The sequence below is a fragment of the Megalops cyprinoides genome, chromosome 22, assembly GCF_013368585.1.
Source record: "Megalops cyprinoides isolate fMegCyp1 chromosome 22, fMegCyp1.pri, whole genome shotgun sequence".
Classification (NCBI taxonomy): domain Eukaryota; kingdom Metazoa; phylum Chordata; class Actinopteri; order Elopiformes; family Megalopidae; genus Megalops; species Megalops cyprinoides.
Genome location: NC_050604.1, coordinates 10,596,235 through 10,613,900, shown reverse-complemented (window position 1 = coordinate 10,613,900; position 17,666 = coordinate 10,596,235). Strand labels below are relative to the sequence as shown.

Sequence of the window (17,666 nt, the reverse complement as noted above, 5' to 3'; positions counted from 1 at the left end):
CTTTCTTACCAGTTTTTGCACATCATTTCACATGTTGTTTTGTTTTGGCTAGGGAGGCGATGTGACGGTTATAATAAAGGGATTGCTTGGCTCTGATGTGAGGGAGACCTGCAAGGCTTGGACTTTTGCTCTCTCAGCTGTAGGGCTGTAGTACACAGACTGGCTGCATTGTTTGCATGAGAAACCGGAGAGTGTCACCATTAATTGCCTGTCCTGAAGTGAGGGATCGTTCTGCTCCGGGCAGACAAACTGATAAAAGAAGCGAAGGGTTTTTTGATCGTTTTTTTTTTTTTTAAATGTCACAAAATGTCTGAGTTTAGAAAGCAAAACACCATTTATACCATACATGACAGACTGTGGTAATGATGCTATGTAGTAATTTTGAGACAGTGGCAGTCTGGAACTCCAGTTGAGGCTATACCAATAATTTATATTTTCAATGAAAACAAAGGCATGGAAAGAGGATTACAGGCAGTGCCCATTTCATGATGATCTACTTAACTGTGATCCGTAATCATGATATCTATCACAATGCTGCCATTAATAGTTTCAGGACACCAAATCCTGACATAGCTCACTCATAAAGAGCTCCATTGAAATAAAAAAAATAGTATATGCACTGTATGGTAAAATAGGGTTTGGAACAATGTTCTGTGTCAGGTAGCCACAAACAGTGTTGGATTGTGCTTACAGCGTATGGTATTATCAGATATATGTTGTCCCTTTTGGTGTATGTTTCCAGTTTGAAAGTAATGTGGTCTTATTTGCACCTCTTGAGATTTTACTCAGTTCAATTTTTCAGATGAGTTATAGATGGTAGAGTATGATTTGATCTGATGATCTGAGCTGTAGACTGATGTTACTGCATTCCAGAGAGGATATTCAATCAATATCCATTTGCATCAGTGACCTTCCCACAGGCAATTGGATATTGGAATATAATGTTGTTTTCTATTTGGTATATGTGTGTGTGCGCACATACTTGTGTGCATGTTTGTGTGTGCACGCACATGTGCCGGCGAGTGTGTGTATGTGTGTGCTGCTTGTTTGGATAGTTTTGCTTCATCTTGCCTACAACCTCTAAGCGTTAATCATTAATTTATAATGGAAGCCCTGTTGCGGTTGAGGTGTGTTCTATTTTGGTTCTGCTGACCACGCGCGCTGCTCTCGGGGGCTTCCAGGTTAGCACAGCACCGTGGGTAATGAAAGAGATGAAAAACTGACAGAGGGAGCAAGAAGCAGCCAGATGGCCAGACCGTGGCCCCGTTGCTCACTCAATTTGATCCCCATTCGAAATCATTTGACATCTCTCATCACATCTACAGCATGGTTAGCTTTTTAAGCAACCGGAGGGATTAAAAAAAGAAAAAGAAAAAAGTTTCTGCACAAAAGCCTGTCAATTTTCTTTTTCCCCTGGCTGTGGGACCTGAACGCCCACCCGGTCACAGCCAAAGTGTCTCCCTTTCATCTCTCTGCGGTCTGAAAGACGACGGGAGGTGATTGGTGACTGACTGGGCGAGGGTTGCCCTTTCATAGCGTACACACAGAACCTCTGCCCATTGCGCTTTATAACAGAGCGTCAGGGGTTGCTTATCAGTGCGAAGGAATCAAGCAATCTCCAACACTTCAGCGCTTGGAATCCATTGTGCCCAGCCATGTGTTCTAATCTCATAGGCAGCTGTCTGGTGTTGCGGGGCCAAATGTGATAGCGGGATCAGGAAACAAGATTGGGTCAGGGCTCGGCCGAGAAGGCTGGTGAAAGGACCCTGATTTCAGGGCAGATTGAGCCATTGTCTGCCTGGCAGTCCAGGAACTGAGCTCAACAGTGAGATCCGTGATACAATCCCATCACCGCGTAGACAAACACAGGTTTCAATGCTGTTTAACTCTTGCCATCGATACAAGCCAACAATCCTCACGAGTTCCAAGACTGTGACACCTCCACCTCAAAATCTGATGAAAGCAAAACAAACCCAGCTTCATAGAAACCTGCCTTTATTTGTTATTTCTTTTATTTTTAATAAAGTGTGACCACTGTAAAGATCAAAAAATGTCTAGCTAATGGAAAAAACTATGATCGTTTTCTGTATTATTTGTCTTATTGATATTCTTAGCAAATCACTATAACTCAAAATGATGCCAAAATAAGGAGCAATATTATGCTATTCACTGAATGTAACCTTAAGTTGAGTCCTCCCTTCTGAATTCTCTCCCATGACAAAGTATCTGCATGAATCCTTCTAAATTCTGTTTTGCTCAGGCTCCCTCCATAAACCACAAGGAGAGAATCTGCCACAGAGTAGCCTCCAAAAGGGTGATTAAAGAAACATCTGTAATTGTGAGGAGCCAAGACGCGAGTCCCTGAGGTTTTGATCAGGCTTACACAATGCTCCCTGTCAGAAGCCAAGTCTCAAAGCATTTCCCTTTATGTAATATCTTCTGAAAATGTGTGCTGTCACCTAGTGCGAAGGAGCAGACGCGGCCCAGACTTCTATTGCGCGGTTAGAGTGTTGATCTGACTCGAGGACAAGTGTGTAAGAAGGTAGCAGAAAACACGGGGACAAAAGGGGCTTAAGTGGGTCTCTAAATGTCCCCTCCACCCCCTGTATGTTGTGCCCGTTGAGGCACTGTTACAGTATGTATTTGAAATTACAGTATTCATCCCCGATCCCTGAGGAGTAAGATCCACTGACAGTGAGCTAATGCCGTGTCACACAGACTGACAGCAGATTAGTCAGTGGATTACAGCACAGCCATTAGATGCACGGGGAGAGAAACGACGCAAACAGCAGGGCAAATGGCCAAAGAGAGAGAGAAATTCGTTACGACAGAGGGATGAGAGTTTACTTTTCTACATAAAAAAAGGAAAAAAAAAAACAATGCCTGACCTCTCTGTGTCCTTTTGGATTACTATTCTCGACAAAAAGGCTCCGCCCCTCCTTATGTTGATTTGGGAGGTGTTGAACGGGAACAAGTTTTATCCTGCCTCAAGTGATTGGTTGTAATTGAACCATCACCAGCTCAACATTTCCATACCCACAATCCTCTGCTGTGTAATTTAACGTACTTACTGTATATATTTGGTATTTATTTTTGCATAACATAATCCACTGGTTGGCCTTGATTTTCAGTCTTGCATTTTCTTCTGTGGGCAATGACTGAGAGTTGTATTGGCACAGCAGTTCATCCTTTAAACTGTGAACTAATTCCCAGGTAGCCATTCTTACTGTAGAGGTCAAAGTAAATACCATTATGATTCTTCTGAGGAATGGCGTGGTCGAAAATGTGTATGAATCAGACATAAATCAGAGACACATTTTGAACAGTTCAAAAGTAATATTTATAAACTATATGTCAGTGTGGAAAGAAATGGCAAAGTGTAATATATTTGTAATGTATGAAAAATGATTATTTTTATAGTTTATAGGTTTTATAGTTTGAAGTATATTAACATAATATGTTCTCATTTGGGTAGGTTGGTTGTACTGTTATTGTACTGTTCTACAGAAATGTCTTTTGTTTGTAAAATTTATAAAAATATACAATTTATATTATTAAAGTTAAAGAATTAAACAATTTGAATTATCTTTCCAAATATTTGATTGTGACTGCTTGAGAGCCAATTAATGCTCTTGTTTTGTTAGCGTAGCTATAGCAAAAAGCATGTCATTTGGGTTTATTGCTGACATTAGTGTAAACTGCCTGCATGCTTTCTGCAGGCCTGGCTATAAGATCCCTCTGTCTGGGCCCTCAGCCATTTGCCCGAGTCAGAAGACACACAGGAAATGGAGCAGTTTGTTTAGTCAGTAACCTTAGTCTCAGGAATTGGATTGGATCTGTGCACTGCACTGGTGTCTGGGGTGAAAACCCTTCAGAAATGCCAAGCTAGAGAAGTGGAGAGAGGACGTCTCACTTTCTGCAGTCCGGAGTTCGTTCTCTTTCATACTGAGGTAATCGTACAGCTGTTGCAGTGGTATATGTGCAGTTTCATTCCAGGACCAGGTATATAGCTGAGATGTTGCTGAGGCTGAATCACTTTATTCCACTCTCAGAAGTGAACAGTCCACACCACAGTACCATTTAAAAAATCTAATGATAGATAATTTAGTAAAGTGCAGTTTGCTTTAGCTGGACTATTTAGGACTGGCAGTCACATATTAATTGAAGAGAATGTCTCAGTGTAAGAAAGGTTACAGAGGAGCAATCACACTTTAGGCCTATTTTATATTCCATGAATGGACATCCATGCGTACTACATGCATAAATCAACAATGAATGTTTTACCTTTCATGGGGCCATTTTTGGAGCTATTAGATGTTTTCCATCACTGTTTTTGAACCACTCAAAACATTGCTATCCATAGAAAAATAGTAGTAGGCCTATTGGTAGAAATTTGGACATCACTGATGACACACAGCACAACCCATCTCCGAGCTCATGAAGCCTCACTCTCCCATTACTCATTTGATTCAGTCATGTGCAGCTCAAATAATTTCATACCACACAGATATTCTGTCCTCTCAGGGGGCTAACTCTTAGAAATACTCTGCTGTTTCTTCAGCATTAGAGACTTTAGACATGCTGTCATTATAGAAATGTTCTTATTAATATGTTATCATATTTTGCAATCTGTGGCTGCCTGTGTGGGGTCCCTCATGGAACAATCACTTAATAATTCATTTGAAGAAAACACTAATATCATGCTGGTTACTGGAGTACAAGGAATTGTAATACTGAATACATAATATAACGTAATATAATATAATATAATATAATATAATGTATTATGATGAAAAAACGCCACATATGTAAGTACTTCACACTGCTGGAACACGGTAGAGTTGTTTGTGGGAAGTGGGAGAAAATGAGGAGAATTAGCAGAGACCAGCACAGCCCTGCAAAAAGCCGCCCGCGTCACCTCCCCAGCACAGCCCGGGCCGGTCTTTTCATTTCCACCCGCTTTCTGAACAGATGCAGTAGATACCGTAGCATTCACTCATCCAATCCGCACGGGCAAAATTAGATCCTTCTGTGGTTTACCAGCTCTGCTCACACGAGCACAGTGTGAATGCATCAGCCACTTGAATATGTGAAATTGCAATTTCCTGAGTCTGAAAAGAGGCACCGAAGAATGAGATTATTTTCCCTTTTTTAGACTAAACATCTCCTCCCCCTCCCCATAATGGCCTTTTCAAGTACGCCATTCACTGCCGCATGCAGAACCGCAGAACTGATTGCGCTCCCTTGTGCGTTTCAGACGTGCGGCATAGATTATGGCGCGGTGATTTATTCGAATCAAGTCAATCCTTGTTTGGTTTTTAGCACTCGTCAATGGTCTCACAGCGATGTCTGTCTTTAGTGTGGATGTCATGTTCTTTTATCCGTCGGCACAAAAGTTGCCTTGACAGGATGACGCATCCGTAGAATCGCAACTCACTGGAGGAAGTGACACGCAAAAGCCGCACCATCAGTCTGACAGCCATGTGAAGAGATTGAATTATGAGTTACATGTCATTGTTCCTATCTCATATGCCATACTGTGCAACTGAGCAAATTATTATTTTTTTTGTTCGTGTTTTTGATTAACTTATTCTTCTGAAGCAACGTAAGGATCTCAAGATGTCCTAAAGATATTTATAAACCCTTGCAGTTGTCAGATAACTTGCAACTTGTTTTATATTAATGTGCTGTTTTAACTTTTTTGGGGTCAAAATAATGTTTCATGATTGTATCTTAAAAAGGCAAAGTAGTCATACATAAAGTGGGTAGAGGACAAAAAGTTTTAGAATCCCTTTTTTTAAAAAAAAAAAAATTAAAAATAGTTGCGTTTTAACTTCCAATCCTTTTCCGTCACAATATTCCATGGGGAAAATTTCAAGCGTATGAATTCCTTGAAAACAAAGCACGTTTGTCGGGTTGTTTGTTTGTTTGCTTTGCATTGCACTTAGGCATTAAAGGCAAGCATGCTGCTGCTACTCAGACCCTCACGGGTGTGTGGAGGTTTTCCGTTAGAACAGTTGTTTATCCTGAGCCAAGAACAAAAGAATCCCCCAATATCACAGGCGCGGGTCTCCGGAAAGCACAGGAAACCTGACATAAGTGGAGCAGAGATGCGAAGGAAGACCCAGCGCGCCTTGTTGTAACAAACAGAAGATCAGAGCATTTCTTCACCGCAGACAGACAGATAAACTACAGGGGGCAGCAAACTATAACAGGATGGATCACACAGCTGGTGTTGCTCCTTTGTCTGCATCGGTTCCTTTTCCAGGTTTAGTGTCTCCCGCTGCATTGTTTTACGCTCAGACGCTGCTGGCGTTTCCTTCTTCCGCCTTTTATTTAGATGCCATTCGTTTGTCCAACAGACGCCTTGCGACAGGCTGATTTACAGAGCTTATGTTTGCCTATTCTCGTGCATTATCCAATGCATAGTGTTAACTGAGACCATGCAGGTGAAGTACCTCGGTCAATAATACAGTATTTGTGTTCCAAAGAGGATATGACCATGCAACCTTTTGTTTGCAAGCTTCCCAGCCACTACACCACAGTGCTGGCCAAAAGCATATGTCTGGCAACAGGCATATTAAGAAATATTGTAATATATACTTGCAAGTGCTGATGGTTTCTTATAACAGTTTAAGGAAATGCAGTTCTCTACATCGATATAGTTCTTAATAGGTTTATAAATGCATGACTTGCTTGATTACTAATACTTCCAACTTAATGTTCTTGTGATTTTGTTGCCTGGTTCTTATGAAATTAAATTGCTGTTTTTCCATATAGTTCAAATTAACTTCTAACCTAAACAGAATAAGATGCATTGATAAAAGAAGATAGATGTGATATTATATCAAGAATGTAGGCATACATCATTTCCCTGTGTCCCGTTGTCACAGACCAAACCTTTGTTTTCTTTTATGAAGGTAATTAGAAATTACATATGTTTCTGCTTGTGTATCTTGCCAGCTTGGTTAAAGGTGACCAAAAATTACTCATAAACAACAATCTTCTAAAACAGTGTTTTTATGTTCTGAAATCCCATAGATTTTCTCTTTAACCGAACGATTTGATGCAGTCTGCGGGCAGAAAATGTGTGATATGATTAAAGATGTATTTTGAAAATCATATTTGTTTCCCGAGCTCATTCGGTACGAGGCGACAGTTTCGTTACAAAGCATCTTTTCATGAACAGTGAACTATGCAACAGAGCCAGAGGCAAACACAATGCTTTTGATCAATCAGACACGCTATGATATTTCTGTTAAAGCGCAGAGTGACTGCCGAATCGGAGCGAGATCAGGGGCGTAAACGCTGCCTCTCTCTCTCTCTCTCTCTGCCTTTCACTGCAGCTCCCCAGTCGAGCTGCAAATCAGAGCGACCATCGCCAAGTTTGTGTCAGCCACAGGAAAATAAAAAAAAAGAAAACAACTTTTGCTGTGGTCTGAATTAATAAGTAAAAATAAAAAAAGAACGAAAGATATGATTATCTTTTAAGCCTTGCTGCACATTATGTATGGTGTATTTACAATGTCAACTGTAACTTTTCACATGAAGGGATTCTGCGGCTGGAATACTATATAAACTGGATAGCAACATTGTTTGACTTGAATGGTTATGTGGCAGTTTTTTTCTTGCCTGCAGGGTTCTGGCGAGTGATTCACCATCAAATGGAATTTTTGCTTTGCTGAACTCTTTATTCGGCCCTTTGCCTTCACCACAGTCAGACAGGAAGCAAAGAAAACAGTCAAGCTGTTCCAATGAAGCGGGCGCCCATGATGAGCCACATAGGGGGTGGAGACGTGAAGGAAATGGCCATCACACACAGCGATGCGGCCTTCTCACTGCCACTTCTCCTCCGGCTCTCAAAAAAAAAAGAAAAAGGGGTCAGTCGCCCTCATTCAGTCTTTGGTTTACAGTCGGCCAACGCATGCGTGGTCTCATTAGACCCTGTGCTACAGTACATCTGAGTTTTGTAATGGTCAGCATACAAATCAGAATGGAACTCTCCAGAGGCGTATCAATAATGTATACGGGTCAAACTGCATTGGAATCTTGTTAGAATTTTGTGATGGAATACATTTAGGTCAATTGTATCTATTTGTTTACAGTTTCTGCATTCTGTGATTAAATTTTCAGTGGCATACTTTGTACATACCCTCTATATTTACGCCAAACTGTATGTGCTACTATGTCCCTAGTGCTGTTCAGTTACTGGACAGATCACTGTGATCAAACCTCTCGTGCGGATGCTAAGCAGGTTGTACGTATTTATTTATTTATGTGGGCTGGGATTTCTCCAGAGACTCTTTCTTCCCTAATTCCTACCGTGATGCGGGGGGGGGGGGGGGGCGGTCTCTTCACGCCATTCCTGGATTCATTGGCAGCTGATGATTTCTGCTTTCACCAGCTGGGCAATGCAGTCTGCAGCGTTGTATGGGGCAATCATTTTACCCGGCTGGAAAGGCAGGGCCTATCTCAGCAGGGGCGGAGAGAGATATTTTGCGTCTGATTCCCCATCACATATATTAGAGCATACATTTGAGAGTGCGGTTTTATGACTCCCTGCCTCAATTTCCAGCAACTCTTTAAAGTGACTCGTTTTTATGGTATGTACATAAAATCCTCCACTTGCGTTGTTTGGGGCATTTGTGCTTTTGTGTTTGCAGTGCTTTGAGAGAATGTTGTCTCCAAATTGCTGTGAAAACGGTCTCCTTAAGAATTAACACATAAAGGCTGATGAAGATGGCAACATGCATATTTTGCATCACAAAAATGTGTACAGTATCTCCAGAACTGAAAGAAAAAAAGCCTTAGGTGCCTTTAGCATCCTTTCTCCTTACTTGCAGTTTTGATTATGATTATGACAAAAGAGCATTTCCTGTTTCCATGGAAAGAATTAGCCAGTCCTAGCTGGTGTTGGTTGGTCTTTCTCAGCCTCAGCCTTCTTTGTATGAAGATCATTACCGCCACTTACATAATACATGACTATGCGTAAGATGCTCTGTTAAGAACAAGTAAGCATTTTTGTTTTCCCTGTGAGAGTTAGCAAAATGCTATTCTCGCAAAACAATGGCAGTAATGGGCAAAGCCACAAGGACACATACCAAAGTCTCGTGTGCAGCTGAGAAAAATCTACAGCCCATGCTAATGCACTGCGTGCCAGTAACAGAGACGTCAGCATTTTAATCAGCATTTCTATTTGTTTGTCCGAGCTGCATTATTGATAAGACTCGTGTATCTGCCCTTTGCCTTGAAATTCCCATGTGGGGAAAATTAAAGGAATGAGAATGAAATCCCGAAGCCTTAATATATCTCTGGAAAACACCCTCTTTCACTTTTAATTTCTATAAGATTCGGTGATCCATAACACAGACCCCCCCCCAGCCACCCCCCCCTCGACTCTCAATATTCCAATCTCCATCTCCATCACTCTCTCCAGTGACTTCATGCAGAGTTGGTCCCTTAAATAGAGGCTACAGCAGAGGTCCAGTGTCAGCTTTTCAGCTTGAGCTACAATAAATGCAAGAACCTGCCACTCAGTGTAAACATACCATCCCATCTGATTATTGAAAACCTATTATGAAGTGTTTTACAACCTGACTAATTTATTGGTAATAGAAATGATCTAGTTGATTTCATAACCATCATCCATCATAATTTTATTTGAATCCAGGATTAGACATACAGGTTGTAGCAAAACGTTAACACTGAAAAGACATTAAAACTTTAATGTTAAAAAGACATAACTGGGGAGTAAAGCCAATAGGATTAACAGCAGGATTCGGGTATTTAATTCCATTTTGTGACATTACAACTCGGTGTGTTGAACTGCACTTAAGAACTCTTTGTGTTTCATTTTGTGTGTCTAATGAGTGTTTAGAAATCTTTAAATAGAACTACTATTTTTTATCATTCAAACTCTGTCAACAGGTTCATCTAAAATTTTCAAGGTAAAAGATGTTGTCTATGTCATTTTGACATTGCTACAGGAGTTCTAGTTGTCTAGGCAGAGATTCCATACAAGTGAAACCCCTCTTATGCCCCATGTTGGATTTAACAGCTGAGCAACTTTCATCCGCTTAGAATATTGCTATCCAAGAGACCTCCCTGATAAAGCTAATTTTACAATGACTGGATGGCTTGGCAAGGGAACGATTACCAGATATGGAAATGTTTAGGTTTCCAATAACATTTTTTTCCTTGCTTTTTTCATTTGAGACAGGAGGATGTAATCCCTAATTTTCATGTATTTATTTATTTATTTGTTGCGGCTTATGTTGATATTTAGAAAAGTTTTGTCATAGACATGAGAAGGTTATCATTGCAAATTGGGTAAAATGAGACTGAGAGACAACTGTAGAGCCATGTCTGTGGACTTCACTTTTGTAAGGATGCTGACAAGGTACAAAAAGGACAGACAACAGTGGAATTATTTCTGAGGTGGACTGATAAAAACCAAACAATTACGTTTTGTAAGAGTTCCTAATAACTTCTCTTACATTCCATGTTTCTGTTGTTGAGGATGGAAGTAAATTTGATGGTTTGGCCCTAATTTTGAATAATAGAGTTTTCATTTCTCATACAAAATATCCTCATTTCTAGGAGAACATTTCGAAAATGCTGAATTGAGAACTGAATAGTAACAAGTGGTTACGGTTCAAAGTTATGGACTAATAAACTACAAAGTGGGACTGATTATTTGTCCTCTGTATATAAAATATTGATCTTATCTAACCATCCTGGAATAATGATCATGATAACGATAATGCACATTACTGATTGCGAACATATGGATATGCATTTCTTTAAACTGATGAGACTTTGGTCTGATAGTTGTCGTAGATAGCCATTGGAGGCCATCCATCACAGTGCTGCAGCTACCACACACTGAAAATGGAATTGGTGCCATTTGTTATTTTGACTTGCGCCCCTTTACTTAAAATCAACCTTAAAGAAATAGTTGTAAATGACTCCAAAATCCAAAATAGTTCTACAGCAAAACGTATGGTGGCAAAGGGATATCATCAGACATCATCAAGAGAGAAAGATCCTTTCTATCTGTCTTTCTTTATGTGTCTGATTTACATTTACAGACGCCTTGTGTGGAATTCACCGAGCTATTTTGTTTTGTTCTGTAGACAACAAACTATGCTGAATGTAGTAGAGGTTTGTAGGCTAAAATACCAATGTTAGATTCTTTTTTATCTTTTGCCTTAAAAGATAACTAGGTACACAAAATGTTTGCTTTAGCTAATAAATGTACTGCATTAGCTTTGATTTGAGGGAATACATTAATTTCTTGACCAGTAGGTTTGTCAGTCAGCCTGAAGTATCAGAATATATTTATTTCAGTTTATCAATTGATCAATGTCAGAATGTCCGTGAAAAACTACTCATTTAAAGAAGCTTGAAATTTTGTTACATACAGTAGTATACAACCCTTATGTCTCTAAAGACATCTGGGAGAGTTATTGACACCTTCATCCCAAACATGAAGATCACTTATTATAAATATTAGTAATAGAGGCAAATTTCAGCCCTTGTCGTTATTTGATAACAGTGTTACGCCACTGGCTACATGTATACATTGCAAAATTAAGGCAGGAGCCTTGTCCTGAAATATTTACTAGTTGTCTCATTCAATTATATTCCAGTATCATCGACCTTTAAGCCTTTTAATTCCAGGTTTATTAGATTGCGTCCACATCCTTTCGACTGGGCAGGAACTCCTTTTAAATATCAATAACGCTTTTACTGTCCCTCTCTAAGGGATACAGACAACTGAACTGCACTCTGCACTTATTTATTTATATGGTACTCTTGTCCACATGGAAGTATAAAATCATCAGACTGAGAAGGTGGTAAAGCATAAACAAACAGCCCTAACTGTTTTAGCGTACACATAATTGCACACGGTCATCCTTAAAGGAATCATGCGTACATTATACTAGAATGAAGCTAACATGTATCTGTAAGGGCAGTATTGCATTATACTGATGTTCACATGGTGTCAAACAGTTACTTTTAAGAGCAACATTGCCTTTTGCTGCCCTACTAGTTGCAACCCATCTTCAACCGCCGTAACAAACTGTAGAATATATGCCTTAATGTAAGCCTTATTTGTGATATGAATGCAGCATACACACAGATTGCTTAAGCCATTTCAGGCTCTAATGTTATTCTGCATAGCAATCCCCCGCCTCCTGCCTTAGTTCCTTCATTCTATCACCATTTCCCACTTCTGCTTCAGTTCTTCGCTCAAACCTGCAGATACCTCTGCTGCTACAGCCCTCCACTGGAAACACCTCCAGTCTGCACAGATGTGTGCTGGTATCCATTTCCATTTCCACAATTCCCTCCGCCTATCTCCTGACCCTTCTCCCAGCCATGGAGCTGGGTTTGATCTGACCCAAATGTGACACGAAGCGGCAACTCTCAACTCGCACGCCGCCCAGTAGAGAGCGTTCGGTCGTGTTCTCTAGCATGGGAGGTTTTCAGAGCTCATGCTCACTTCAGGGGGTGTGACGTCATGGCAGACCGGCTCCTTGAACGTGAAGGATCACCACCGCGTTCCGCTTCATCAGTGCGGTCCCACCAGCTTCTCCTCTCCTCCATACCTCATCTCCAGACCCCCATTTAGCTTCCTGCTCAGTGTGTAATGTCTACAACCTTACTTAATCCCCTTTCTCTGTCCAGTTTTCATACATTTTCAGGCAGTACACATTTCAGTCTATACTTCTCAATCACCTTTTAATGTCCTCCATGCGTTCTTTAATATGATGTCTTTCCACTGCAATTACCCAGACTGTGTGCATGCACGGTACACGTAGTTCTCTTCCCTAGCTGAAATGACCACTTCACAATAACTCATTCAACAATGGTGCTTATTTCAATACTTACCATATTGCAGCCTATTTACTTTTTTAATGTTGTTATAAATGTAGCCCAGGATGATGACCTGAAGGCCAAAACACACCCATCTGCTGTCTACTTAAAAATAACTTACGCTAAGTGTGGCTATGCAACATTATGAATTTGGGAATCACTAAAATCAATGAATGTTTTTGACAAAAACAAATGTTGCGAACAAATATTACACTCACTTAAATTTCTCAACTCAAACCCAGTGCTCAAATTGCTTTGCTTTTATGTAAAATTTGGACTCAAAAACAAAACAAAAAGGAGCGCTTTCAATGTGCTTGAAACATTCTTCATTTTTGTTTTGAACGTTGCCAGTTCTGCCATTCATCACAGTTTCTCCAGTTCTCGTCAAATCATAGCCTTTTCTTCAAATATACAATTTTCTTGAATTATACTGTTTTGCGATGGTATTTCATATAATGTCTTCGCTGCTTCCAGTGCATTTTTCCAACTGTCTCACACTCTCTCCTCAGTCTTCTGCACTTCAAAGCATTTACTTCGACTGTTCTGTAATTCCTGTTTGCTACACAAAGCACATGAAAAAAGAGGGAGAGAAATTGTAAGAAAAAAAAATGTCTGCCCCCTATTGGATTTGGTTCACTTTGTCACTTGAAATATTTATGCAAGATGATTTAGCATAAGGGGGATACTGAAAGTTTTCCCAAACAGGTGTTCTGTTGAAAGAGGGTATTTAAATGAGACAATCGGCAATCTAAATTCCAAATCAATGCAAAGGTGAGGTTCAGTTCATTAAGAGCACTTTTAATCTTGCCTTTGATATTTTAGGATTACAAACTGCTGAAGGAGATGATTGTCTGATTTCTCCCTTTCTGACGGCAGTATTTACAGCTTTGACTTTTTATACCATGTTGAAAGCAATTGATTCAATGCCACCATTCAAAACCTGCGAACAAACTCCAGTGCAAACATTAGAAAAACATTTCAGTCTTCTTTATTTATTACACTAGCAGAGCGGACTGCACTTTTCCACTGCTACAACTTTTAAGACGCGACATACATTTGATAAGTTGATAGTTATTATTAATTTGGATTTACTCATAAAAATATGTACATAATCCAGCCTTGAAGTGCCATACAGCAGAATTCAGTTTGCGTGAAGCTCCTATAAGGATGAATATTGCTTGAAAGATTACAACGGTAACTGAGCCAAACTACTGCTTAAACCCTCCTGGACTTTCAAGCTTTACAAACCGAAACGACTGGCATCCTTCAGGGAAAAGAGCCGTTTAACTGAAGGTCCTTTTGGTAACATAAAACTAGAGATACCATTCCCCTGCTATAGCTTTTTTTGATCTGAGTAACATGCGCAAAAACTCCAGAGGCATTTACGAATTATTTTCATACAAACAAATGGTCACGGCTGCCCAGTTTAACAACCACGAGGCTACTTGGTTTTACCACTTCCATATGTCGAGGAATTAATTGCACTCATCCATCGGTATCTCCGTGTTCTGTTCCCGGAGTCTCTAAAGCGAAGACCGAATTTCACCTACTGGGAAATTTCTTTAGTGGACTTGAGGGAGAGAGTTGATCCCGGGGAGTGAGTTGATCTCGGCTAGTGACGTCACCTTTCCATCCCCTCTCGTTTTCTCTCCCTTCCATGCCCAGTCTGCGTTTCACTCTCTGCAGGAGAGTACGTGTCTTAGCTCTGCTTCTCTCTGAACTCCACTGTTTCAGCATACTGGGTTATGAAGACAAAACGCGCTCACATAAGGGAAATACAAGTCGACCTCATCTCGGTATTACCAGATCCGTTCTTTGGGTTCGCTTTCTACTCTGAAAAACTGAAGAATTAATGCGTCGGGAGATAAATAATACGTGTAAAAAACATTAGAGTGAAAAAGAGGAGAAAGACGATTACATAGATGGTGGATTATTTTGTTAATGCTGCAACTACGTTGGATGTAATAAGCGTCGACACTACAACAGGAGACGAGGTTAAAGACTGATAAACCCAAGATGATGTTAAGGTAAGCCCGAACTATCTGAGTCGTTGCCATTTAAGCGAAAAAATATGGTTATGGGAAAGACTTAAAGCTCGCCGATTGTCAAAAATAGTACAGTGCCTGACGCGAGCGATCCACGATTAGCGTATCGTTATGCACAAGATTTTGTCTTTAACTGGACTCGGTCATAAAATAATATTATGATCTTGCCAAAATCAGTCACCACAAAAAAGATACATTAACTGTGGAAACTGTATCAAGCGAATTTTTGCACAGTATCGCGCATGTGCCTTTTTGGGTCGAGATTACTTTTCCTTTTTTATTCCGATGTGTTCCGAGTTGAAAGGCACTGTATGCTGAGATTGTCACAGGCGGGTTCGCGCTTGTCGTTGTACTGTGTTGTGTCACAATAGGTATACTAACAGTCTCACTCAGCTTGCGCTGGTCGGGATATTATGTTGATATTCGAAAGGCTCCGGTGTTTGACGTCTCCTCGTAGACACATACATTACAATACCGTGGCAGGATGCACCGGACACAAGCATCACCATCCCGTGTTCTTATCACTGTCAACGGATGTGGATGTGAAATATCTAAAATGCTTTGATATGCGTTTCTTTCCTGCTTCCATCAAAAACACCAAATCTTGAAATGACATAGAGCAGCAAGGTAGTTACTATAACTGTGTTGTGTTCGAATGGTTGACGCTTAATGTACACTTGGTGGTTCATGTCATAGCGAACTATGAATTGGTCGTTGGCACTCCACAGCTCGTGCATGACTCTGTGAAGCATTCAAACTCATGCGCTTTTTGGGTATTTGTCATCCGATCTTCACGATAAGCCTCTTTATTAGAGAAGTTTGGTATTTACATTGTAATTCTATTTAAAACATCATTCTGAGCTCTAACATAGTATTTATGTATGTGCGGTCGTGCGCGTGTTGCGGCGATTGATCAAATAAATAAATTATACTAAATATAATGCATAACACAAAAAATCAACAGTTAAATCAAAAGACATCATTCCTATAGCTAGGTTCTCTGCGTTAACCGCAGGCTGTGCTGGTCTTTAGAAACAAACGCCCCTTGCTTTGTGGGAATTGTTCATTGAATCCAAAAATGAACTAAGGCAAAAACGTTGTTTTTCAAATAGACTATGTTCTGTAAAATATTTATTAGTGTATTTCTTCTGTAACAATACATACCTGAATACATACACAAATACATGTGTTGCTTGTATTTCATATTGGTCAAAATCGGAACGGTTGGACATGGGGAAAAGGCATAGTTTATTTAACAAATACATTCATTCCCGTGTCTTCAGTTACATTGTGTTTGTGTATGAAGAAGAAACAAAACGATCCCGAGTTTTGAATTGTAATATAAAATGTTATTTCTAAAGTGATTTATCCTTATGTATTTCGTGGACGTTCCAGTTGGATTGGCTTGGCGTTGTTAGTATTGAATTTGACGGTGAAAGTGATGGTCTGGACTACCAATGATGATTTGACCATGTGACAGTGTCATCATAAATAATACGTTTTTTTTTTCTCTTCTTCATAATCAGACACATTTTGGTATAGACATTTTCCTTGCTGGTTTCTGTGTTTAAGAGCATGCGGTAGATATGCAACATAAGAATCCATGTCTCTTGCTTAACAAATTTAGCCACTAGGGGCCTTCCTGCCTTAGGAACATAGGCAATGGTTATGGTCTAGGTTTAGGTGCTTAATGTGACTTTCTAGGGTAGATTCCTTGCATTCATATAGACGTAAATATTTTGTCAATTTCACTGCTCGAAACATAAAAGCAAGCAAACAAACAACAATCAAAAAACGCTACCGATATGTTCCATAGTTAGTGGAACACCATTTATAATGCACAAGCCTTTTATTATGGGTCTTATTCATGATGGATGTATGGAAACAATTCTTTAGTTGTAAAATGTAATAAAATGACCAATTATTTGAAGTTACATGCATAAAAACCTGTAGAACACGTAACACTACATATTTTAATTTTCATTTAAGTGTTAAGGATTTCACTAATTGTATGACGTTTGCGGAAAAAAAAAAATACATGTACTCCTTTTCCTGATAGAATTTACATATGGTGTAATGTATTTGTTTTTTGTTCTTACTTGAGTAAACTATAACAAATAACATTAATGACATTTCACCTGTGCGCTGCAGGGCTGTAGACCTTTGTCCTAGATATTTCTCCTCTGTGCCAACATGCATGGGTTGGTGAATGATTGCAATCTTTCCCCGCAGTATGCCGTTAGCATTAATTTGACTCGTTTTATGGACTGATTAAACATTTGCACAGGAGCATATAGGAGGAGCAGTGAACTAAAGCATGCTTCTGACAGGTCTGTTTTCATTGTATTATACATTGCGCTAGCCCTAAGCCCTCATTCTGTTGTGTGAGGAGCACTGCAGTGTTGAAAAGGACAATGCTAGTGTTAGTGTTGGGGTGAGGCAGTGGGGCAGAAGGGCTTGGTGAGGTGTGTAATGTGCCCTGTAAGTGCTGTGTAAGTGAAAGTGTGTTGTGAAGGAGCAAGTTTTACCTCTGCTGACGCTCAGCATTTTAAGGACCAATACCAACATGGCACAGCCGGCTTTTTTCCCCCTGTAGATTTTACACATTCTGGTTCAATCAATCCGTTCTTTCAGTCATCATACTTTGCACTGCCTCTCGGTTGATTTCCTGTAGCACTATGGCTGTGGCAGCAGTGAAAGAACACGCCCTTAAAGCGGAATAAGCATATTAGAATGCAT

The 17,666-nt window shown here is 40.0% G+C and overlaps 1 protein-coding gene across 25 annotated transcripts in view; it reads left to right on the top strand.

Annotated features, from left to right (window-relative positions):
- LOC118769682 (receptor-type tyrosine-protein phosphatase delta-like) overlaps positions 1 to 17,666 on the top strand; it is a 236,546-nt gene that overhangs the window by 72,562 nt on the left and 146,318 nt on the right. For 4 of the 25 annotated variants that reach the window (XM_036516939.1, XM_036516938.1, XM_036516940.1 and 1 more), the window contains exon 1: positions 14,567 to 14,909. The exons of the other annotated variants lie outside the window; for them this stretch is intronic. The gene's annotated coding sequence lies outside the window, so the exon portion shown is untranslated. Of the gene's footprint in view, positions 1 to 14,566; positions 14,910 to 17,666 lie in introns of those variants that run through there. 25 annotated transcript variants of the gene reach the window in all.